Here is a 24,414-nt window from a genome sequence, read left to right as displayed (position 1 = left end):
GATTACACGCTGTAGCGGTTGCACAGAAATCCGATTGTGCCAAAGAAAACTTTACGCATTTTTTTACTTGTTTTAAATTGAGGCTATCTTTGGGAATTATGCCAAAGTAACAAATTCTGAAAAAAGGTTTATCAGTTTTTTATTATACTTGCAAATATTACTGGATGTAATTTTTTTTTTTTTTTTTTTATTTCCAATTTATTCACTAATAGGTGTTTCATCACTTTTCCTAAATATTGTTTTATTGTTACCTGATGTTGTTATACAGTGCTGTATAGTAAGAATAAAAATAACTCGCTTCAAAAAAATGAGTTTTTCTTTTTTATCCAAAATTTTCCAAAAATATTGCCCCACAAAATTAACAAACAGCAATAAACATTAATAAACATGTCATGGACTATGCAAGTTATAATACTCATAACAAACCTGAGAATGATGATCAATGATGAAGATACAGGTGGACAATAAAGAAAAATAATCATAAATGGATGAAAATGCATGAAAAAGGATGATTGACGGCAAAAACATAACTTTACTCACCAAAATTTGAGAGCGTCTTGTTTTGCCTATTATTTTTGTAGGATAGTCAGTTGCATTCATCTCAGGGGTGGGCAGGGGCCATCAACAGGAGATGGGGAGGGGGGAAATACTGAAAAGGTTACGCCCCCAGCTTGCGTTTGTAGTATGCAGAGCTGACAGAAGAAAGACGAAGATTTGACCTTGTCTTCTGTAGGGCCTAAGTCTATGTTGACACAGACCCAGTCGTCGTCACTGAGCCTAGCAGCCTTCCCCTGGCTTGGAAGGCACAAATACTTGTTCATTCTGCGTCTTTGCCTGTTCGCTGTGAGAAACATCTGTTCAAGCCAGCCTCCCATCAGCAAGAAATTCATGAGCCACTCAGGTGTTGCACGTATCCTTTGACAATGCGAAACCTGATATCATAATGGCAACTGAACACCTTGGCGTTATTATTCTTATTAGCATTCAAAAGACGAACCCTATTCATATGGAAAAAGTCCTTCACAGGGGCCACTTACTTGAAGTTCAAGCTTCCCAAGAATATTAAGTGTTCAGAATTCCCCTTTGAACCTTCTTCTCGAGGGGCCTCGGCCTCGAAGGAGTTTAGAGTTCGGGAAACTAGCAATTGTTCACAGCAGACGAGTACGGCCTGCCCAGTTACGATTTTGTTCATGAAGTAACTGAAGGTAATGGGAAATACAGGAAGAGGAGATCAGCTATCGGAAAAAAAACATATAGTAACAAGTAATTAAATAACTATGTAAGTGAACTATTATTAAAATAAAAGGATAATTGTATTAGGTAGTAATGCATTGCACCTTTCGCTTGAACTTGAAGTTCCAATGGCACGACATCCTCAGGGAGACATATTTTAACTTCACCACGACGACATCAGGCCAGCTGACAGCCATCTTGTCAAAAGTACTTTTCGCCTGCATATTCTTCATACAGTCCCCTGATGCTGAGACAAGACCCCAGATTTACAGGTTCCGGGCGTTTATGGGTCTAGTCCCCTGGGCCAACTGGGAGAAGTTGTGTTCACGGTAGACCTGTTATCTACCTGGTGTTGGAGTTCGTGCTCCCCTCAGGCAACTTTTCTAAAGCAATTTAGTTCATACTGGCTACTGCAAAACAGAGAGAAAAAGCAGCCTTGTAAAGTGTTATTTTCTTACCCTTGGAAAAAGCAGTGGCTAAATGTCCAATTTTGCTTTCTTTTGACCTTAGATCACTTCTTCTTGATGGCTTCTTAAGGAATATTTCTTGAGATATGCTGTGAGCGAGTTGTAATTCACCATTAACCAGTATGCCTTAAGAAAACATGATCGTAATGGTAAACGCAAAGCAGATGGCCGTACGAAGAAATGGTTTATTAGTATAATTTTTGGCTTGAACATTATAGAAAAGGGTGTATATAATGCAGTGTTAGATAATCGGAGAAATGTACGATATAATGACAAATTTACCGTCTTTTGTTTATGTTTTCACGTCATCCCCGAGGGCCTCTGTACTATACATTGCGGGAAGCCCCTCGAGACGCCGTGTTTTTAGTACCAGCCTTTGAGGATGAAAGCAAAAAATTTTTAATAATACGGTAAATTCACAGCATCTCTTACATTTTCAGATTATCTCACTTGTATTGCATTATATACACCCTTTCTGTATCCATCAGCCAAAAATTACATTAATAAATGATATTTTCATATATAAATATCCTTAACATTGACCATCGTAAATGATCATTCTTGTAGTTGCAAGATGGAACAACCTTGGCTGAACAATTTTTCTTGGTATTAGTCTTCTTAGCAAAGTTGTGTGGACAGGTCATTTTCTTTGGTGGTTACCACTAGTAAACTGACAACGTTTTTTGGTAAGACAGGTGAATCTTTTTTTTTTTTTTTTTTTTGTTTTTTGCCTTGTAGCAACATTGGCTGGCCATATTTTGGTCTACAAAATAGGCTAACCCCTTTCCTCCAGCCTCACCCAATAGGCCTAGAAGGTTCCAAAGGTCCGCTGACCACTGGCTTCAAAACTGAAGTGGCATAAGGGTATGGATCGACACATCCTGTATCACTGTCACTATTCAAAACTGATGCACCCCTTCTGTAGGGCCACTCGTCATCTGTCGTCGAGTCACTGCCACTGCAATCGTAATAATGAAAAGACTTTCTTTCTTTGTCTAATCCCACACTACTAGTCTTCCCATTACTTTTTTGTCTATTCAATATCAGTGCCTTCCTTGCTTTGCCTCGTTCCGTAAAACAACGCTGTTACTAAGATGATAAGGTCTATTTCCGGAAAAGGTTCAATCATCACTACCACCATCATCCACAATAGCTTTACCATAGCCAAAAGTCACGACACACAGCTTTTTTCATTTTGGTTTTTTCGATAATAAAGGACAACCTGGTCACATCGAACACTTCCATGCAAAACTACGTTGTTTAAACTCATTACATCACTGATATTATCGTGCCTGATGATTATTAACACCGACTATAATTGCAATAACGCTACTTTTTTATAACAAATCGCGCACGTTTAGTGAATGCTGAATATTCCGAGCGCTGATTGGCTCTCATGGACAACAACAAAAGCGCTGATTGGCTGAACGCCGCTGTTGGTAACATTTGTATCGATGATAGGCTCCCAAAACGGCTCTCCAGAAACATAATGTTGATTTGCTGGCCCACCGCATGGCGCAAAACGTTATTCTCGATGACAGAAATTCTCATAATGTGTCTTCAGAAATTTAGTGAGCAGTCGCTATTTACGAGAAAACTCCTCTTCGCATTGAGGCCGTTTCACACCGGATGCGATGCTAAGAGAGCTACGCTATGCTACGGAGCCACGCTAGCTATACTTTTCATGAAACATGTGTTCTGGACACCTTAGCCTAGAAGCTATGAATGTTAGATGAACACCTAGTTCCTTTGCTGCAGCGACGGGAGACGGTAAGCTGTGGTCCCTTGAGATGGTGGAGGAGGAGAAGGAGGAGGAGCTTATGTAACTGCTTAATTTTAGCAATGAATAAGAGAAATAAGAAGGGGAGTAGACACAAATATGAAAAAGAAAGAACCTGGTGACTATCATCATCTTGTCACTAGAGCTGCAGATGGATGAGGAGAAATTTAGACAATATTTCAGACTGTTCTGCCAGCTCAGTTCTCTGAAGTTCCATCATTCATAGAACAAGATATTAAGAAGAAGGACACTCAACCAGATGGGCGAGGGAGGCGGGACATCTGCTGAGACCCAAGTGCATGAGCAAGGCGAGCTACGTCCACAAAATCGTCCACCCAGCACCTTTTGAAGCTTTGAACGCTATGTTGCAGACATCAGTAGCATAGCTTCAATGCACCCGCTTAAAACAATGCCAGCATTTAAAAGCCACATGCCACAGCATGGCTACCATAGCATGGCGCGCATAGCATCGCTTCTTTGTGAAACGTCCTTTAAAAAGTGATTTTCGACCACAGTGCACAGCGCATAGCACTATGCTGCCATATTTTTCTCTGAATGTCAGAGGGACTGATACTTTTTCTAACTGACCTTCGTTACAAGCGGCACATAACATATATCTCGAGTGATGGACTTACGTACAAAGGTAGCTACTGATTATCTGACAGCTCATGTGAACAATTTTCAAGAATACTTTTAAGTGAATTTAATAAAATTTATATGTAAAAATGTAAATTTATATATAATGGAAAATTTTACTTCAGTATTTTAGTATAGCTGTTGATAACCCTCCATCTACAGTTTTAAGCAGTTTGTAAATGGCAATGTAATATGAAGTTGGCCATGGACAAAAAATATAAATACTTTCTATACCTGGGGAGAAACTATCAAGACTCAAGACCCTTTGCAGAATCGTCGGATATCACTGGCCGTGTACACAAACCTTTTAGAGACAGGAATGCCCTGTACGGACAGAAACATCCCCAAACGTCCTGCTTCATGTTTTCTACGGAACAATGCCCAAAAGTGCCCCCTAATAGCCTTCTTTACAAGGGGTCTTACTAGTCTCTTGAGTGTAAGGAAAACGTTCAAGCTTCAGCTCCTGGGACAAGAAGGCCAAGTTTCCGTTGATAGGCCTAATCCTGCATACATGGAAGCTGGAGAAGGTTCTTTGCAGCGTCCCTTCGGCCCCCAACTGCATCCCATTTCCTTCCTTCTACAGTACCTCCGTTCATTTCCTCTTTCTTCCATTTGACTTTTCCACCCTCTCCTAACAATTGCTTTTGGATAATGCAACTGCGAGGTTTTCCTCCTGTTACACCTTTCAAACCTTCTTACTGTCAATTTCCTTTCAGCGCTGAATGACCAGTGCTTGGCCTTTGGCCTAAATTGTAGATTTCAGTTCCACCAAAACTGTCTATGAAAAAAGTGTCTGTGCAATTAGCGGCCTAGTACCTTATTGACATCCTGAGGGTGTGGAATGGTTGCATACTCTTATTTCCCAACTGAGAAAAAATTTGTTTCACTTTATCAGCCAACACCTTATCTCCACCCTTAAAGATATCAGTCTAGCTGGGATGCCTACGGTTGGAATTTTGTATTAAGTTTTCAAATAAATGTAAAATTTATGTTTTTATAATTTGTATGGTTTAATTCTTTTAAGCCCCCTTCTGAGGTGGGGAGTGTAATGACATCTTGAACTATGTTTGCCTAAAGCAGAAATACTTTGCTGTCAAATTTTGGCTTAGCTGCCAGATTCGGCAGCCAATCATGACGCGACTTAGCAGTCACTTGACTTATAGCTTTCCATCCGCATGCTGCGATCAAAGTTCATATATCAAGTATATCAACATTGGCCATGACAAAGAGGGGCTGATTCACTGGCAGCCTTGGTGAGAAGAGCCCGCGCTGATTCATACAAATGGAGTGTTTTTGAAAAACATTATATTCCTGTGCCATGGCTAAAAATGTAGATGTAAATAACCTCATGGAAAAAATTGAATAAAGAAGTTTCGTCTGTCAGATTAACGCTAGATATGAAATAAGATGATATGTATATGTATATATGTGTGTGCTTGTATATATACTGCTGTATATATATATATATATATATATATATATATATATATATATATACAGTATATACATATATATATATATATATATATATATATATATATATATATACAGTATATATATAAAGTAATAAATCAAACATTCATTACCATCATCATCATCATCATCTGCCAGCATCGCATGACTCAAGAGCCTGTAAAATCAATGTTGAAAAATATTCGTTATGATGAATGTAAATATGATGTCATGGACTGTGATTAATTTTATTTGGGCTAGACAAGTAAGGAATTAAATATCCGAATAAATTGTAATGAATATACTTTTGAAACAGGTCAAAAGAATAATGCTCTTTTTATGCACCAAGTTAAAAATCACATGGTATCGATTAGTCCTGCAGTGTTACAATATGATGTAATAGTGTTGTCTGTAGAAACGTCTTTGAAACTGCATTAACACAGCTAACAAATAAAAATAATATCAATGCAGGTCCATGTATATATATTCTTGACACCATTTTGCACCAGATGTTTGAAAGAGAATTAGAAGAAACTAAAATATATTCTCAGTAATAATTGTTAAAATGTCCTTGGTTGAGCCAGCGCTTACGTAATCCAAAGCTGCTGTTGGTCATCTGAAGGTCGTTAGTCTGCATTTAAATGGTTTGAAACTCCTTGATAAACTGAGTACTCTGAAATGACTGTCAGATAATTTTAAATTAATCTTAAGTAAGTCCTAATATATTTATTTTTCACATAACTGTTCTATTCATATTATCAGTTTTGTACGAAGGTGGCGTAATAACAATGTTAATGTCAAACACTGACAAGTCTTATATTAGTCACCAGGATAGATTTATTTATTTATTTACTTATATATTTATTTATAGGTAAGGCTTTGAATGGCACATGTCCTGTCCTAGAATGTTCATTGGAGGTATTTATTATTTTGTCACATTTGCGGTCTTTAGTAGCACCCCAAAAATGAAACGACAGTTTTAGTATTGTATCATATAAATATGAAATTTATTTTGAGTAAAGGCAATAATACATAAATATACTGTGTATACTCATGATTTATTTTATTTAATAATATAAATAATAATTATTTTTATTTAATTTAGGTTAAAAATTAAATTTTTGAATGATTTAATTGAAATATTTTGGGAAGTATTACTCAAAATGAGCAATATTTACTGAGAGTGAAGCATGTACGGTCACCAAGAACCGCAACATAAACAAACCTAGTTTCCAGCTGATTAGTGTGCGCTACGGAAAGCTCCATTTCATTCACCTTCTGGCTGATTCAGGTATATAATAACGGTTATTTTTGTCTTGTATATTGTTATATAATAGTTATTATGTCAATTTAGTACGATTCATATGTAAATTATCCCTATATTTGATGCGTTTCGGCTCCTGCAGTTCGATAGGCCTGGTGTTGTTCCTCAGGCCCGACGTAACCTACAAAATATTATTCTTTTAAATCTTTTTTTAAAACTAGAGGCTATTGTAGCCTAATCATGTGAACTTTCATAATCCTCATTTATGTACTAGTTCAGGCTGTAGGCATCAGGCCTAGGCCATGCTGTTTAGATTTTCCAGGTGGGCCAAGCGGAGGCAACCCGGTCCTAGGAGGCCTATGCTGCGTACAATGGCAGACTGGGACTGACGGCCCTTTTGTTGTGCGGAAAAGACATAACGAACATTTTCCAGCAGATTTTGTTTCATGCGACAACCCGGAAGAGGAATTGCAGTGGAGAGAGTTAGCCGAGCAGCATGCCCATGCATAGGCCTAGTTTCAAACATAGGCCTAATGAGGCTTATCCTGGCTGACGTTTACTGAACATTGTCAGCCCTTAGAAGCGGTCTTTGATTTCTGCCAGCCTTCATAACTAGCGCCACAACGGTGCACCTCTGTAGGCCTTACCAAAGCCTCTTTGAAGCATCCTTTCCTTGGGGCCCTTAGCTGCAACCCCTAATCATTCCTTTGACTGTACCATTGTAATATATTGTCTTCTAGTCCGTCTTGCTATGTTATCAGTCCTTCCTAACAATTATTTCATTTTCCAACTATTTTCCTTTGCAGCGCTGAATGACCTCATAGGTCCCAGTGCTTGCCCTTTGCCTAAATTCTATATTCCATTCCATTCCATTTCATTTTCTGCTAGCCTATTTTTGCTTTTTAGGTATTTTGTGGAACAATGGGAGCAGGCTAACACTACCTCCAAGCCGGAAGCAGAGTCAATGTTTCTAATGTTTAGTGTTGCTTGGGCAGTACTGGGAAGGTTTGGGGACAGCAAAGCCCCTCGACCAGGTCAGCCATTGCCCTGAGTTAGGGTTATGGAGGTAAGTTCTGTTTAGGTTAGGTCCTGAGCTCATCAGAAAGGTTAGGTGAAGATTGCTTTGGAAAGGTCACAGCCAGAGCCAGACCACTTGTCTGAAATGGAAATTTAGTCCTAAATTGTTTCTGATATTCAGTACTGCTTGGGGGTTCCTGGAGGTCTGAAACCCCCTAACCTCAGCACAGTCCCAAAGAAGTTAGGAAGGTACAGTCTGGTTAGGTTAGGACATGGCATTCTAGGAAAGATAGTGTGAGAAATCCAACCTTTCCTAGAATGCCTGTCTTGACATAACCAGACCTTACCTTCAAAACTTGACATAGGGCACAGTGCCCTGAGCTAGCTGGGGTGGTGGGGGGCTGCCCTCACACCTCTGGAAACCCCCCAAGTAATACTGAATATCGGAAACAGATTGAAGGGACTAATTTTCCATTAGGACAAATGGTCTTAAACTGGTTATGACCTAACCAAATCAACCTTAACCTAACCTTTTAATAGAGTGTCGTGCCCTGACCCAACCAGAACTTACCATCCTAACCTGACCTGGATGGGGAGAGGGGGGGCTTTGCCCCCTTTTTAGACCCCCTCAAGTAGCACTAAACATTGAGCACATGGACTAACGTAGGCTACCACTGTGTTGCAGTAGGTTCAGATTACCAGTGCCCACCTCTGTCTCCCAAACAGCATACTAACCTGGGTTAAATTTTATACGTTGTATGTTTGAAATTACATCAGAAATACTAATAATGTATGTATGCAAATCATTGCCTCCTAAGTTTACTTCCAAGCTAGGAGTTTTATTTTGTTTACACAATATGAAATAGTTTGCCTAGTGCTGTGTGAAATGTTCTGACCTCCAAATTTTTAGGGAGGAGCAAATTCATAAATTCATTCCTACTTTTTGCCAGTCTCCTAAATTCAGATGTATCAAAATTTTTAAAATTATTTGTCACCTTTTCTTATAACTTGTCTCTCTTTATGGCCATTTTCCTTTTGGAGCCCTCTCTGTGTTTAGTGTGCTGACTTGTCATGAAGGGTTTTCAGTTGAAAACTTAAAGAAAAACTAACTACTCATTCAGGACTTAGAAACAAGGTCAAAATCTCACTTCTCACCCTACTAACATATACAAAAGCAGATGAATTGCTGAAGTTAATGTTATTGGGTTCCAGTCATTTTTTAGCTTTCTGTGGTTTTTTGGAGTTGATCTTAGAAGGGATGATAACAGGTCTTCAGCAAATAGATCCATGAAATTTATTTATTTAGTCAGTTAGTCAGCTTATTGGGGCCCCTTTTGACTCAAATTCAAGCTTTATCAAAGAATATGGTGTTACTTTAAAGAAGGAACAGAAGTTAATGGGAAATACAGAAAAGGAGGTCAGTTATTAGGAAAACATAAAATTAATAAACTGATAAATGAATAAAAATGTAAGTAAAGTATTAAAATACAAGTTGAATTATATTAGGGTAGTAATGCCTTACATCTTCCCCTGAACTTCTAAAGTTCCAATTGCACGACATCCTCTGGGAGGCTGTTCCATAGTCCAACAGTGTGAGGAATAAAGGTCCTCTGGAACTGAGAAGTTCAACAGCAAGGCACATATTTGTAATTTGTGTGTGAGTATTATCCTTGTAATTGGCTGATTTGAAAAAAAGGGCTGGGTTAGGTTGGCCATGAATATGATTTGGTTGGTTTAAAATTACCATGGTCTGGATTTTAGTTGGGGCAACCACTATGCAGCAGTAATGAGAACAGCTGGAGAGAGGTGCTGCATGACTATTCACATTAAATTGAGACTGCATAATTTACTAACTGGCCTCCCTATTAGCAGTCCATGGATTAGAGATAATTAACTAAATAAATACATTTCAGGTTGTCAAAACTGAGGTAGTCTCCCTAGACCTATGTAACTTTTTCTGTGAAAGAATTAAGGGATTTAAATAGCCTGTCTTGTCATGTCCAGCATTTTTGTCGGGATGTGGGATCCCACTTGTTATGTCTTTGTCCCTGATGGTGGTGAAAACTCAGGACCCATCAGCTCATGGTCAGAGTTTTGAGAATTTCTATATTCCCTCTTGCTGAGTCTTTATTGGTGGTGACCCAGATGAGGTTCTCTTATGGCCAGTGTATGTCATTAGATACCAGAGTGTCAGTACTATTTCAAATGCAGGGAAACGAAGAATGGTGTCAAGGAACACTTTCTGGCATTGTGAGGTGACAAAGGAGCTTATGACTTCATGGAGGTGGCTTTCATTTTCTACTTATGCAAGAGCTCACAAATTCAGGGTAAACTTTCCTCCCTAGCTTTTTTGTAAGAAATTTTTAAATAACATAGGTAATGAGGACTGGTGTTGTAGACAGACAACTTTTACCTCATTCTACCTGAGGGAGTCACCAACAATTCCTGGGACACCTTTTACCAGTGTTGGCTGCTCAACAGGTAGTGTAGGCACCAGTAGTTCTTCCAAATACCTTAGCATAGTAGAAATCTGGGGTACAAATATGAGTGGCTATGCTGTACTTCCTATTTTCACTTTTAGAGAAGCATCTTGACTGAAGTATCTGCTGGAGTCAGACTGATACAGGTAGCTTCTTTCGAGCATGCAACTTAGTTTTGTTTCTAAATTGCTTCTCCCTCTGCCCTCTCTTTAAATAATAGGTTTGGGCATGGGATGAGGTAGAGTTTATTTTGAACCCATTACTGATATTAGCCATAAATAGCTGCGATGGGCTTGATTTCCTCATTGGGATGTACTGATTCTCAGAATGTTTCAGTGTACCTGAGTACCCTCTCTCAAGCAGAGGCTCACTTTGCCCAGAGCCCTAGTGCTTTGGTCAACTAATTTGCCAGATTGAGTAGGAGGTTGTAGGAATCATGTCGTCCCTTGCATGCATGTGCAACTGGGGCATGGCATTTTCAGGTAGTATTCAACTCCAGCCAGTTCTCAGATGCAACCTCCCACCTAAGGAGTGAGTTTCCTATATGTAAATTGTGACATGGTTTATATTTCTGTAGGAACAAATGACATATATTTAAAAGGGTTTGGTTTATGTACTTAAGAAAAACACAGATTAATTAAAAAGAATGTTTTTGCTGGGCAGAGGCATTGTGAAATTGTGAACTTTTACACTTTTCACTCTTGGCATTTCATCTGTTTGCAGTGGGTAGTGCCAGATTTCAAAAGAAAGGTTACTTAACTTTGTAGTGCATGAAAATTTTAATTATTGAAAATGGCATTGTAATTTCATTTACAAATAAACCATTTGGGGATAGGCCTTTGATAACAGGGATTGGAACTTTATTTATGCTAATGCCAAAAAGATTAAATGCTTGTTGTAATAAGGTTTACATTGTTAATTAAACTTTAGTACAGGTTTTGCATAGTTATCTCTCAGTTTGTACTGAAATTTCAGAGCTTCAGAGGATTTTATGTGATAATGATATTGTACAGGATATAGAATATTGTTACTGTTGCTTAATTATTTGCTTATCCAGGTATGATATGATGGACACTTAGATTTGTTTGATTTTTTTTTTTAGGAACTTCTTCATTTGAATTTTAAAAAAATGGGAGACACTATTCAACCAATTTATGTGGATCTGGAATCTGAAAGTGATGACCCTCAAGTCACCGAGATTGAATAGTTTGCCTAAATGCCAATAAATGGTAAGAAGATACTTGCATTATAGTTTGGTATTTACTTGACTAGTTACCCAGAGGCCTTAGTAATTGTTAATGGTTGGGACTCTTATTCTGAAGTATTAGGTTTTCCAAGGTACCAATTTTTATCTGGGATGAATCTTAGTTTTGTAAATTAGCTTACATCTTTGTGCTATTAGGGTGGAAGAAGATTCAAAATAAAACAAAAGAAAAACGCCAGTTGCCAAGGTCGGACTGTAAAAATCTGCTTTTGTTCACGAGACTTACCTGCCAGATATATATATAGCTGTATTCTCCGAAGGTCCGACAGAATTTCAAATTTCGCGGCACACGCAGTGGCCGGTCAGGTGGTTAGTACCATTCCCGCCGCTGGGAGGCGGGTATCAGGAACCATTCCCATTTTCTATTCAGATTTTTCTGTCGCCGGACTGTCAACACCTGTTGTCAGTTCCTCCGCCATTTGGATTTCGAAATTTGTTGTCACTTAAGTATTTTGGTTGTTTTTGGTATTCGACTGGATCTGTGACTTGGCATACGCTCTTTTGTGGACCGTTTTTGATTTTGCTTTTGACTTTTCTTATAATTAAGATGTCTTACCTCTAGCTATCTAGTCTGTAGCTTGGGTGAATGTAAGGTGAGGCTATCAAGACTTTGATAGTTCCTCACTTTTATGTATGATATGTAAGGGTGTTCAATGCTCTATGATAATCGGTAATGAATGTGTGGGATTGTCTGAGGGTGAGTGGAAGAAATATGAAGCCTATATGCTTAAATTGAGCGTGATAGGCTGAGGAAATCTTCCTCCTAGAGTGCATCCTTAGTTGGACAGTCAGGTTTTCTCCTACTAGTAACCCTGTAGTAAATTTATTACTAACCCTGTAGTTTGTTGCTGCAGAAGGTAATTCCCTGGCTCTCGTTCGGAGTCAATGCGTGCTCTTGAAACTAAAGTGAATGCAATTCAAACGCATAGTGTTAGTGCTAGTGCCCCTAGTGTTGTGGAGGGGGCGTCAGATCGGCCCTATAATGCCTCTCTAGGCCTGACCTCTGTCGAACTCCCAGGACCAGGGAGGGGGGCATGTCGAAAGCCGCATGAGGGTTACGGGGCTTCCCACCGATCTGGCGTCCCTTCGCAGGTCCTGATGACGCTACCCAGGCTGCCAGGGATCGTGCTCAGGCACGCATCCTGAAGGATTGCTTCTCGCCCCTCCGACACGCCCTCCCCGCCACGGGTTGGAGCTCGGTTGACTCTCGCCCTCTTAAGAGAAGCTTAGAGGAGAGGACGCCCACGCCCTCTTCCTCTAGACGTTTGTACTCTTCCCGAAAGTTGCGTGGATATTCCTCTGCAGAAGAGAATAAAGTGTTTTTCGAATGATCACGCTACTGACCCCTGTCGCGCTAAGGCAAGGGCTAGAGCTTCTTCCCCTGTGGAAGGAAGTATACGCCTCTCGCCCCTTTCCTTCTCTCAGGTTCAGCCCTTCTCCCGAGAGAGTGGCTTCTCCAACGCGTAAGATTTTGTTGGGTTTGCAACAACAGCTGGATGCTCTCATGAACCTTTCAAGATTCGAATCTGCCTGTTAAGAGGTACAGACTTTCACCTTCGTCTCCCGCTTCATCTTCCTCGAACGATTTGGAGCGCCTGTCGCCTAGAGAGAGTGTTTAGTGGCTTCCTTTCGTCTTCCCCGAGTTGAGGTGTTGGCCTTTTCTTGTCTCGCGCCAGGAGCCCGCCTTGCTCTTCGCGGCGCTTCACGCTTCACGCGCCTCACCTTGACGCCGGGCGCGCTTAGCCATGACGCTGCACGCGCCACGCTGTGACTCTCTTCTAGTACTTGCCACGGAGCCTCTCGCCACGCCGCCATGACGCTCCGCGCCCGCTTCCGTATATAGCTTCAAGTCTTGTGTTGACACCGCCCAGTTGTTCATCATGTCGCACAACTACCCGCTTCAACATCTGATGTCCTTCTTAATTTAGCCAGTACTTGCTTCGGCAGTACATATACTAAATTGGAACGATACAGAGAAGATTAGCATGGCTCCTGCGCAAGGATGACACGCTAATCGTGAAGCTTCCCACATTTTTATGTTTACTATAATTGATTTAGTTGACGACTTCTTCGTTCGCGGGAGTTCCCGCCACGTTTCGGCGAAATCGGAACTACTTTCACCACTCACTCAAGACCCGCCAGCTGCGAAGAACATCCTCTTTCGTCACAGCCTTTGTATGAAGAGAAACTTCTTTCGTCTTCTTCTTCCTCTGATTATCAGACTCTGGCTTTTTCTTAAGGATCTGTTTCCTGAGACTTTTCAACCTTCGGCTCCTCTCTCTCCACCTTCGCAGTTGTCTTTGTCTTAAGGGGAGCGCTTTGACTAAAAAAATCGGAAATCAAATTTTCTGGGATATTTTATATATGGCATCATACATATCCTGACTATCTTCTCAGAAAGTTTTATTTAAAAGTTCGCCACAGTTAGAGTTATAAACAAAACAGTAACCTATCATAGTCAAATTACATTTTTCATATAATGTAAATGATATTGTCAGTATATCGGTGGTAATTTCCTTTTAGCTATGAAATAATATCTAATGCGATCTATGGCAACCCTGTGGACATAGTACGATCAGCGAAAGACAGGAATGCCGCAGGGCAGTCAGTGGCAGTCAGTCAGTAGCAGCTCAGAGCTTGACTAAGTAAAACGTCACGCTGGCCAACCTGAGCTTGTTTTTGACACTCGCTTCATTTAGCTTCATTTAGCGAAGTTATATTACTTTGCAGGTCTATTTTTTGGCTTTTCATTATGTCATAAAACATCAAACTGTGTAACGACAAGCAAATAAATACACAGAGAAGCAAAAAATATCGTTTTTCTCAAAACTAAAGTTATCGACATTCAAACTGCATCTCCTTCATAACGCTTGCACCGATCTCAATGATACAAAAAGTAAACGAAAGCTAAATGTTTGCCTAACAAAGGGGCTTCCATGGGAAGCAACACGAGACCCGCACCACGAGAGAGAGTTTTTTCCCGAAGGAATGTCACTTCCAAGAGAGGTAGCAAGTGACTCCTTTCATCTCCAGACTCCCTTTGCAACCAGGCTTCATTTTGCACAAGCCTGGAAAGAGTGAGGGGCAGACGTTTGGTCCCTCCTACTGTTAGAGAGAGGTTACTTGATTCCCTTCCTGTCTCCTCTTTTGTTTTTTGTTTCCCAACTGCCTTCCTGTCAAACAGAAAATTGTTTGACCTGCTCGAACAGATGTTCGAGCGGAGAGCAGTGGAACAGGTCTTGGACTCAAAATGTTCCCGGGATTTTACTACAGATTGTTTCTAGTCCCAAAACTTTCAGTAGGCTGGAGACCTGTCTTGACGTCAACAGGTCGAACAACTTGGTCCGAAGGAAAAGTTCAAGATGGAGACCTCGCAGTCAATACTAGGAGCCCTTCATCCCGGGATTGGATGGTATCTTTGGATCTCCAAGATACTTATCTTCACGCCCCAATTCATCCACGTTCGGTGAAGTATCTCAGGTTGTCTTGGGGGACTAGACGCACCAGTTCAGGGCTCTCTGCTTTGGACTCTGCACAACGACCATACCACGTTGAAAACACCGCTTCGTCCGATCAGCGGTTAAGCAACGTTGGGTCTGGTCAGTACTTGGATGGTTGACCGCCTGGGAACACCAGATGCTGTTGGCGTCACATTTTGCTCCGAGGGTGTTTACATCGTCTCATGAAAAACGCTGCGATGCAGTTGCATCTGTCGCACGTCAGATCTCACTCTACTTGGACGACTGGTTGATTCGAGCGCCGTCGGCCGAAGGTATCTGGAGGACCTTCAGTTGACTCTGCAACTCGTGAAGTCCCTGGGACTTCTGGTCTGTGGAGAAGTCGCAGCTGATCCCCTCACTGTCCATTGTGTCTGGGAATTCAGATCTATTCAGCGGCTTTTTATAGCGTCTCCGTCGCAAGAACGGTAACTTCTATGTACGAAAAAGTTTCGGCCTTCTTGGAAAAGGAAACATGCTAGGTGAAGGAAGGAATGAGTCTGCTGGGGACCATTTCCTCGCTGGAGAAGTTTGTTTTCTGGGGAGTCTGCATCTCAGGCCTCTTCAGTTCTTTTGTTGGAGAACTGGCAAAGCAAGGAAGACTTGAAAGAGGAATTGAGAATTCTTCCTTATATAAAGAGGATCTGTGGTGGTGGCTCGATCCAATGAAATTGCAGAAAGGGATCTCCCTCAAGCTTCTGAACCCCAACCTAGTGTTGTTTTTCCGACGGGTCGTCAACAGGTTGGGGGCAACACTAGAGGGAGAGGAAGTGTTAGGAACCTGGAGAGAGGAACAGGTGTCCTGGCACATCAACATCAAAGATTTGGCGGCTATCTTTTAGCTCTCCAATTCTTCGAGGTCCAAGTTTGCAATCGTGTAGTTCTAGCAAACTCGACAATACTACTTGTTCCCTGTTCAGCCTTGCAAGAGAGATTATTCTTTGAGCCATGCTCGCAACATTTCGATTCTCACAAGTTTTGTTGCAGGGGTCGAAAATGTTCGAGCAGACCTGCTCTGTTGGCGCCATCAACTCCTGCCAAGGAATGGACCCTTCATCAGGAGGTTTGCCAAGATTTTTGGAAATTTTGGGGTCGCCATCTTGTGGATATTTTCACGACCTCAAGAACAGCGAGGCTTCCTCTATAAAGCTCATCTGTACTCGACCCTGGGGCAGTTATGATAGTTGCTCTTCCTGGGATTGACGGGAATAGATGTTTACGCCTTTTCCCCCGTTCTAAATTCTGGGAGAAGTCATACGCAAGTTCTCGGCCTCACAAGGGACGAGGATGACTCATCCCCACGTTTTGGCCTTCTCAACCACTGGTTCTCGGAGTTTCTCTTCTGGTTGGTAGACGTTCCGAGGACCCTTCCTATGAGAGCAGACTGCTCATACAAACCCACTTCACGAGATATCTTTGAATCCTCCCCGCTCTGAACCTGACTGCTTTCAGACTATCGAAAATTGGTCAGAGCGAAGGGGTTTTTCTGGCCAGGTGGCACGGGCCATCGCTAGAGCCAGAAGTTCTTCATCTAAAGGATATATCTAGCGAAGTGAGCAACCTTCAAAGGTTGGTGTAGAAAGAAGGGCTTTTCCTCTTCCTCTATCACTGTGAGCCAGGTTGCGGATTTTCTCCTTTACTTAAGAGAAAACTCGATATAGCAGTTCCGACTATCAAGTGTTATCGGAGCATGCTTTCTTGTATTCAGACACAGAGGATTAGCTTTGTCTGACAATAAGGACCTCCACGATCTTACGAGATCTTTCAAGACGTCCAAGGTTCCTCAGCTAATTCCCCTGCTTGGAACTTGGACGTAATGCTCAAGTTTTTATGTTTAGTCCTTTTGAGCCTCCACTCTGCATCTCTTAAGGGATGTTACTAGAAAACGGCATTCCTCGCGGCGGCGCGAAGAGAGTGAGCGAAGTTCGAGGCCGTCATGTGGGCTTCAAGGAACACAATGCTGTCTATTCTTTAAGCCCCAAGTTCTGGCTAAGAATGATAGGTCTTCTAACCCTTGGCCTAGACACTTTGAAATTAAAGGTTTAGCAGACCTTATTGGACAGGAACCTGAGGGAGTTCTATGTCCAGTTAGAGCTCTCAAGTACTACCTTAAAAGAACACAGGACACTCGTGGTCCCTTGGATGTTTTATGGTGTTCTGTGAGGCAACCAGTTAAACCTATGTCGAAGAATGCACTGGCATTCTTCATTAGGAATGTCATTAAGGAGGCACACACTTGTTGTGACGACTCCAACTTCAAGTTGTTGAGAGTTAACGCCACGAGGTGAGGGCAGTTGCTACCTCCATGGCGTTCAAGAAAATATGGTACTCAGTGACATTTTTAGTGCCACATTTTGGCGAAGTCAATCGGTGTTTGCCTCACACTCTTGGCAAGATGTTTAGGTAGCATACGAAAATTGCTTTTCGCTGGGACCATACATTGCTGCTTCAGCAACCTTGGGGACAGGGGTAACTCTGATCCTATCCCCTTTTAATTGTGTTTTTGTGGTTGTTGGGTCGACTACTGGAGGCAGTCTTCCCAATCCTTGCAAACTAACGCTTTAGGTGTTGGTTAGGTGGTTAGTAATGCTCTTTTGTCCTCTTTGTATGGTCTATGATCTAGTCACATTGTGGTCACGCCCCTGACAGATCATCTAGAAGTCGCCAGCTATATAGGTCACTACCTCGCTGGGGTCTCTAGTAAAAAGCAGAAGCAGACTAGAGTGACAGTAACCACTCAGTCAGCTACGCTATCAGATAAGGAACCAAAATAATTTTACCAATAATTGGTTTTTTTCCTAATTCTTGGCTGTCTCTACCCCCTCCAAAGGTGGTATTCAGCTATATATATATATCTGGCAGGTAAGTCTCATGAACAAAATGATATTTTAATGATAAAATAAAGTTTGTTCATACTTACCTGGCAGATATATATATTCATATTGCCCTCCCTCCTCCTCAGGAGACAGTGGCGTTAGAAAATCTGAATAGAAAATGGGAATGGTTCCTGATACCCGCCTCCCAGCGGCGGGAATGGGTACTAACCACCTGACCGGCCACTGCAGCCCGCGAAATTTGAAATTCTGTGGGACCTTCGGAGAATACAGCTATATATATATCTGCCAGGTAAGTATGAACAAACTTTATTTTATCATTAAAATATCATGTTTCCCACCAGGTGGTGGTGGAAGGTGTGCATTCATGTTAGAATTCTTCCTGCCAGGTCCCTCTGCATACAATGTGAATAGGCTGAACTTTGTGCTTTTATTTTTTGCATTATGTCATCAACAGCAAGCAGAGATAGAAGTATTATGTTCTGTAGGAATGACTTTCTTGTAAACTGAATTTATTCAATGGGGCATGATGGTCTTATGGTTGTTACCTGTAGGGGTTATGAGTGTAATTTTTCTTCTCATGAAGAATGTAAGGGTGGTGTGACGAGAAAACTAATAATTTTGCAAAGTGTCAGAAGATGTGAGAGGCTGATAAATTTCTTGGTGGAGTTAAAAGCCCATTTTTGACACTGTTTGACCAACTCGAGCTCCTCATCATGTGTGAGAGTGACAGTGATGTAAAGATACTGTCTTTTTAGGCTTTTTTTGAGAGAGAGGCAGGTAGACAGTTTTCTGTTACTACATAGAAATTCCCACCCATGGTAGAAAAACCTCCAGCCAAGGAATTAGTATTCTCTTGGGTCCCATGGCCTTTTCGAGAAGTTTTTCAACAGGCTCATCTAAAAATGAGACCAATTCAGTTTTGCTTAAAGAATTTTTGGGGCTGGGACAGGTCTGTTTTCCTGTCTCAACTCTAGTGGTAGTTCCTTCAGATCTTTTGGGGGGTTCTTTTCATTGGTGAGGAGATCTGTCAAGACTGCTGACTGGAGTTAATGCCTCAAGACCTCAAAGAGGTCAGACCTCTCATTGTCATTAGATATGTTGGGAGCCATTCTGGGAATATTGAAATGTCAGGGAGTTGGAAATGTAGGAGAGCAAGATGTATATAAACAACCTAGAGCCTTTGGCAGTTTGGAAGGGTCTTATGCAAGGGGAGCTGTTATTCAAAGACAAGACAAGACAATTGCAGCCTACTCTGACAACTCAACCTCTCTTTCTTATAATGGAAGCACAAAATTTAGATTTTTTCAGGCTAGCGATGAAACTTTTCCTTGGGACAGAATCCTGGAACATCATTTTTCTACAACAATCCGTCCCAGAGAGAACCAATGTTACCACAGACCAGCTGAGCAGGAGTGGGCAAGTTCTGCCATGAGAATGTTCTCTTTATATGCAGTTTTGTAAGAATTTGTGGAATCTTTGGGGGCCATCAAACATCAGTCTGCTCGCAGATACACAAAACTCAGTTCACTTCTCTCCATGCCAGGATCCTCAGGCATAGGCAGTCATGCTTTTCCCCAGGAGTGGCCTAAGCTAGACCTTCATGCTTTTCCTCCATTTGCAGCTTTTTCAGGAAATACTCAACAAGTTACAGCATCATAGAATGCTAGGATGACTTTGATACCTCTGTGGTGGCCCCAATGGGAATGGTTTCCCAAGCTATCTCTTGTGGTGATAGATGTTCCTTGCCTTCTACAGTTTATGAAAGATCTGTCTCATATGGGAAGATTTTGTCGAAACATCCACATGCTTCTTCTGACCATGCGGGGACTGTTAACCATCTCTTATGAGCGAGAGGCTTTTCAAGCATGGGAAGGGAATCGTTCTTTAAGTCTAGAATGCCCTCCAGTGTTAGATTGTATCAGCAACAGTGGTCAGTTAATTGATCTTGGCTTGTCTTTTTCCCTGTAAGGATCCTGTGACAAGTCTCATTATGAGGACCTTACACTATGCTGTGGATCCACTGTCTGGCTGTAGTACTTATTAAGAAGATCACACAACAGTTAAGAATGGTTAGAAGCTTTTTTCATTTTTAAATAAAGCTTTTAGTTTGCTTGGGTGACTGGATTTTTCTCTGGCTCAGCTAACACACCATCGTCATTCAGTGTGGTAGTGAGCTAAGTTTAACATTAGGTAAGAGTCATCCCAAATAATGAAAATTTTCACAAGAAAGTTAATTATTCAGATACTCACATACTGTTCAAGTGGAAACCTACTGCAGCCTCCCCACATCTTAGTGGGTGGTTTTGGCCAGGAAGAATCCTGAAATGAATGTAAACATTCCACCTGGTGGGTAGCAGGTAATTACAGATGGTTCATCCTTGTCAGCCAAGCTTTATTCTTTGGATTATTTTGATTGCTGATCACACTTAATGGCACAAGGATGTAAGCTAGCTTGAACAGTAGGTAAGTATCCAGATAATTTACATGCAAAGATTTTAAATTTTTTTACAAATCAGTATAATCATTAGGGAGGAAATTTGTTTCAGGAGCTCTACTGCTGCTCTTAGTATACTCACTAATCGAGGCTTTCCCAGCACAGCAGTCCCCAGTCATCAGTTATCGGCCATCCGGTTTTACAGCGCTTGTCTAGCTTAAATGGGGATAACCGGATTTTCGACACCGATTCCTGGTTATCATCGCTGATAACTGGTTATCGGCACTGATAACCAGGTATCAGTGCTATATCATCACCGATTTTCGGTTAGTGGCAATTTTCGGTATCGTCACGCTGTCAGGAACGGAACCCCGCCAATAACCGGGGACTGCCTGTAATTATACTGTGTAGTGCACTTCTCCTCTCTCCCTCTCTACCTTTCTTCATCAACACCATAACCCCACTGATACTCATTGTTTCTTGGGACTTTTGCCCTGGGAATGATTTCCAAATCACTATTTTGCATTTATATAGATTATACTTTACAGTGTTGGAGTAATACAAAAGAGATTTTCCAACCTACTTCTACCCTGTGTGTTTTTATAGTATTTTCTTTCTTATAAGTTGGCATATCCAACAGTGTGTTGTCTTTCTTATTTCGATGTAAATTGGGTCAGAGTTTATTATATTCCACTTTTCCACGTTTATCAGTCTGTGAGGCTAATGTATCCTAAAGCATATTCTCAGGCAAGGAAAAGAAAACATAGTCTTGAGTTGGCTGCATAAATAGGACATCCCTCCACTCTATGAAGTGAACAGGATAACACACAAGCATTGTAGATGTCAATCTTTGCTTTTAATGTGAAAAGTCTGTGGAACCAAACAGGATGTTAAATTATATGTTACTTTATCAATCTAAAATGATATTTTATCATCCAAACTGAGGTCTGAGAGTGAGGAGAACTTGGGTGAAACATAAGTGTTTATAATAGACCCCATCCAAGTACCATTCCTTTTTCTGATCCTCTCTGGGGTCCAAAACACTCTTGGTGGCTGTTAGTCATTCTTGGTGTTATGTGGGGTCACTGCAAAAGAGGGGGGCCAAGAATGATGGTACTGCCTGTAACTTGATGGGTTTTTTAAATTTTTTTTCAAGAAACTGTATTTTTTATGACATTTATTTCTTTACAGTGTCTTGCAAATGTCACGGGTTTTGGTTCCCAGCTCCCCGCAAAAATTGAAAATCCTGGAATAATTTTTGACCCACCAAACCTTAAGTCCTAAGATGCTTCTGTACAGGATGTAGTTGGTCATAAACTTTACCAATATTTAAGATATACAGGTGAATATTTAATTACATGCAATACAGTAAAATACAACTGACTTTTAGGTGAGATCTCAATATGCATTATAACAATATAAAGCAGGAAAGAGAGAAACACACATACCCTACCTATACTGATACTGCAGTATATGTATAGTAGTGTATTTTTATATTGTTTGCAAGTTATTAAATATAACTTACAAACAATATAAAAATATATGAAGCAATACCATCTTAAAAAATATTTCTAACCATTCCCCACCCTCATTCTGTGCTGTAGCCACAATTACTTTATTTCTTTGATAGGCTTATGGTAAAACCAAGAAAGTCTCTATGACATATTCTGACCCAAGTTTTTTCTAACATGAGTGCATATTCTCCAACATGATAGCTCTCATGGCTCTTTTGAAGATGTGTATTGTATCAGCAGTTGTATAGTTTCCACATCTTAATTGAGTTCTCTTTAGCCTGAACAAGTCTTTCCAAAGAGTACCGAGTGTAATGGGCCTTAAATATGTAGAAGTTGGAATAAAGACATTGTGCTGAGGAGCAAGTAGACTGAGTGGCTAGGGTCAAGCGGCATTAAGGTATTTTCTGACTCCTAAGACTAAGCACTTAGGAAACCACTTGTAGAAAAATGTTGTCGTGGGAAACCATATGAAGAAAAGTGTTGTTGTATTCCATGCCTTCTTGGGCATCTGAAAGGCTACAAGTTAGGATGTTATCCTTTCCTTCAAGGTTCAAGGATTAGCAGTTTTATAAATCAGGGTCACCATAAATCATAAACCCACTGGCATCATCACAAAACAGCAGCATCAGTAATGGCATAGTAAAAATGGTCACATGGGCCCCATCAGTAGGTTTTCAGTTCTCGATAGAAAAACTCACAAGAGTTAAGTTTTGTAAAAATGTAAAGTGGAAAAAATTAAGAGATTGACTTGAAGATTATAGATCATCACACACCCATAAATTAAACAGTAAATTTGAAGTTTAACTTTGGGTGACACGTCCATAGTAGAAAGTCCATACAGCCTGTATAAAAGCTACATGCAGCAAGGCATTAAATTTGATTTAAAAAAATTAGCTCACTCAAATTGGGGAGCAGACAGACTAACTCTTGAGATTATGTACCTGTTATGTGTATTATTGACTATGGATGTCAGTTATATATACAGTCTGCCTTTGGAGTCAGTTCACAATTGGCGACTTAAAATATGCACTGGGGTTTTTAAATCTTTAGCAAACTCTTCTAAGTTAAAAGTGCTCAACCACCTATTACTCTTCGTTGTGATGATATAATGATGATAAGTGCAGTAAAAATACAAGTACCATGTAGTGATTCACCAACAACAAACTCTTTGATCCAAAATGTTGACTGTTCGAGTCAACAAATATAAATCTAAAATAATATCCAGTAATAGATCTACCTCTTCATTGGGGTTATAAAATCAAGATTTGAATTTGTACACATTTGAAATATTTATCTTAAACCTTTACATATACACTGGTACCTTTTAGTAAGCAACAAAATCCTTAAAGTAAAGGGAGAAGACCCAAGACTCAGTAGTGTGGGATAGAGAACACCTCAGAACTGGTGTGGCAGTTATGTATAAATTGTCTCATTTTTTCATCCCTTTTTTGTTGTTTAGAATTATTGTAAATTGTAAGTTTTATATAAGTAACTTACCAAGTAATTACATTGCTACTAGTTTCACTTGCTCGGCAGCTAAAATTTTGAAATTTGCGGGGTCGCTCTATTTTGTTTGGCTAGGTGACTAACCCCACCCACTTTTGGGGTGAGGGAGGAACAAGTAGCAAAAGGATTCAATTTGTTTTTGCCTGTTAATGGCTGTACATCACCTTTAGCAGCAGCTCTGATTTTGGAATTATTCTTTCCTGTTGATTTCTCACCATGTTTGGTGAAGTATTCTTGTTTTGATAGCCTTTCGGAGTTATTAGATGAAGTTAGACTCTGTTTTTTCCTTTGTTGTGACTTTGATTAATTTGACTTATACCTTGTTTACTGGATTGTGACTTTAGTTCACTTGTTTGCCCAATTGTCAGACTCAAGGTCAACTAGCTTTAGATATTGCAGCAAAGGCTGCAATATGCATTTGACTAAGGAATCTTACAATTCCCATTCTAATTGCATAGATTGTAAGGGACATATTTGGTCAGTAGATTTAAGGTGTAATGAATGTATAGGCTGGGGCAGTAAGAAGTGGAAGACTTTAAGATCTCATTTAAATAAACTTAATAGAGATGAAAAGAGGAAAGCGACAGCTAGACGGTTTAGTAAGTCTTTAGCTAGTCAGGAATCTCCTGTTGATCATGATATTGATAATGCTAACATCGAGATTGACGTTCCTATTATTGCTGTTGATCCCATACCCAGTTCTTCTATGCAACCGGCTCCTTTACCCAGCTCTCTCGCTTCCGAGTGTAAGACCGATAAAAGGTTCGAAATGATTGTGGAATCTATTGCTCAGTTAGCCTCATCAGTTAAGGTCCTGATGGACAATAAGAGTGATTCAGAGTGCCCAGTAGCGCCTGGTGCCAGTGCGGTGTCGGTGGAGCACCTGATTGCGCCTAGTGTTAGTGATGTGTTGGTGGAGGAGGTGGTTGCCCATCCAGCCGATTTTCCTAGGCAAAGGTCAGTGTCATACTCCCCTAAACCTGGGAGGAGTCAGACTGGCAGCCTAAGGGAGGTTGGTGGGATCTGCCCACAG

At 40.7% G+C, this 24,414-nt stretch overlaps 1 protein-coding gene, 1 non-coding gene and 1 pseudogene across 2 annotated transcripts in view; all 3 read left to right on the top strand.

The window, feature by feature from the left end:
• The first annotated feature begins 6,758 nt into the window (after nt 1-6,758).
• The window catches only part of Zpr1 (zinc finger protein Zpr1), a 214,795-nt gene continuing 197,139 nt past the window's right edge, over nt 6,759-24,414 (top strand). Inside the window, exon 1 of the mRNA XM_067128716.1 lies at nt 6,759-6,859. The gene's annotated coding sequence lies outside the window, so the exon portion shown is untranslated. The remainder of the gene's footprint in view (nt 6,860-24,414) is intronic.
• LOC136853733 (U6 spliceosomal RNA) lies at nt 13,525-13,629 on the top strand. Its single transcript, XR_010857546.1, has one exon. It is a non-coding gene; the product is annotated as a U6 spliceosomal RNA (small nuclear RNA).
• Nucleotides 15,127-15,241, top strand: LOC136853731 (5S ribosomal RNA; annotated as a pseudogene).

This window comes from Macrobrachium rosenbergii, chromosome 27 (genome assembly GCF_040412425.1).
Source record: "Macrobrachium rosenbergii isolate ZJJX-2024 chromosome 27, ASM4041242v1, whole genome shotgun sequence".
In the NCBI taxonomy this organism is placed as follows: domain Eukaryota; kingdom Metazoa; phylum Arthropoda; class Malacostraca; order Decapoda; family Palaemonidae; genus Macrobrachium; species Macrobrachium rosenbergii.
The sequence above is the reverse complement of the archived record's forward strand: the minus strand, read 5'-3'. Positions and strand labels throughout refer to the sequence as shown.